The sequence below is a fragment of the Syzygium oleosum genome, unplaced genomic scaffold (assembly GCF_021117445.2).
Source record: "Syzygium oleosum isolate NSW1041296 unplaced genomic scaffold, Sole_v2.1 Sole_v2.19, whole genome shotgun sequence".
NCBI classification, from domain to species: Eukaryota; Viridiplantae; Streptophyta; class Magnoliopsida; order Myrtales; family Myrtaceae; genus Syzygium; species Syzygium oleosum.
The window spans coordinates 2,706,299-2,708,119 of NW_026607503.1; the positions used below are offsets into that span (position 1 = coordinate 2,706,299).

The following is a 1,821-nucleotide window of genomic DNA, read 5'->3' on the forward strand; positions in this document are numbered from 1 at the left end:
CCGATTACGTGCATTACGGTTCCATCCCCGCCTCGATTGGCCGGCGACGGACGTCCGTCGATCGGATTTAGCCCCCGCGGTTTCTGATGTCTGGCGGTTTCTGGCTATTCGTCTTTGCAGGTAGCACGACGCCGGGACTTACGACGCGAGGATGAAGACTGCCGGTCCGAACGGCTCGATTCGGAACAAGGAAGAGTACTGCCACGGTGCCAATGCTGGCTTGAAGATCGCTCTTGATTTCTGTGGTGAGTGCTCCCTGCTCTTTCTGAGCTACTTGCCTTTAGGTTTCTCTGCCTTCGCGGTGTTGATTCCTTTGGCAGAGCGGTGTCTACGCCTCTTCGACATCCGTGCCTGAAGTAGTTTCTGGAGTTCATCTATTCATGCATCGACGGCAGTTTGGAGGACGAGCATGCAATTGTAGGTTGTGATTGTGCGAGTCCCGTTGCATGCTCGTTTGATACTAAATATATGTAGGTGCATGGAGATTTGAGAGTCCAATTTCCATGGACGTATGTCTTCTAATACTTCAATTATAGCTTTCCTTCATTTGCTGCTGTGGGAGGAGTTGCTTTTGCTTATGTTTTGTGTCATTTGATGAGTAATGGTTGACTTAATCATCTTACGATGTTTAGTGCACACGTGCGGGGCGCGTCGTCTGTTATGTCGAAGACAGTTAACAAGTTTGTTAACATGATGCTATGTACTTACAAGTTCTTGAAGGGCCAAGCAGTGCGTTTGCAATTTTAGTTGGCTTAACGTTATACTCTGGACTTATCAACGGGATTTAATCTGCGTACTCTGATTTACTTTTGTTACTTGCCTGTAGCATAGTGTTAGGTTCATCTAACCAAATTTAGATATATTTCCAATATTCATCAGTATAGAATGCATGAAGATAGTTGTTGCTTTAGACATTGATACTTTCTTTAAAGAAATCCCTACAGTCTTCATAAAGTTGAGGTATATGTATTATCTTATGTTCAGTTTATGAGAGCATGCTTAAGATGGGTGGTTTAGTATTCAGTCTAATGCTTCCATGATTGTCGACCAAGGAAATTCTAAGACCTTTGCATATGTTTTACATGAGTTACCCTGTAGATATGTTATGATTATAAGAGTTTCAATTATACAACTGTACGAACCCATCATGGATAATGTCATAGCTTTGATGAATCAAGTTTTTTTGTGAATGGAGTTGAGATATAACTTCAGTCAGTATATTTACATTTGATTTTCTGTTGGATACAGAGGAGGTGAAGTCCAAGTGTCCAAAGATTACATACGTAGATCTATACCAGGTGAAAAGACTGTTTAAAGGATTTGTTCTTCCATCTTACATATTACGAGTCGCCTCTCCCAATAGGTGGACGAAATCTCTGTTGATATGACTAGCTTAGTTTGAAAGAGACTTCGAATTCTTGCCATTTAACTTTGAAGTTTTATTCCTTCCAGCATGCAACATCTTTAAAACTAATGTGCATGCACGTATGGAAGCCCTTAATTGGCATAACCCACATATTCTCCATATTCAGATGCTTTAAGAGCAAATCTTTATCTATCTTGTTTTCAATCCCCTGGGCATTTAGTTCTCAGTTGCTTGTAGGAAATCTCCTCTGTCTAGGTCAACTGGTATTGTTCTTGGTTGATTAGTGGTTGGATGATGTTATATATAGCTGATCGATTCTAGTGGTTACTATAAAAATGATTTATCAGTTTGCAAGTATTGATCATTATGAGCGAAATGCCTGTTTCAGCTAGCAGGAGTTGTTGCAGTAGAAGTCACTAGAGGTCCCACTGTCGACTTTGTTCCCGGAAGAAAGG

General features: G+C 41.2%; 1 long non-coding RNA gene across 1 annotated transcript; it reads left to right on the plus strand.

Moving 5' to 3' along the window:
* The first annotated feature begins 297 nt into the window (after positions 1-297).
* Positions 298-1,821, plus strand: LOC115666928 (uncharacterized). Its single transcript, XR_008818525.1, has 3 exons — positions 298-421; positions 475-1,298; positions 1,755-1,821. It is a non-coding gene; the product is annotated as an uncharacterized LOC115666928 (long non-coding RNA).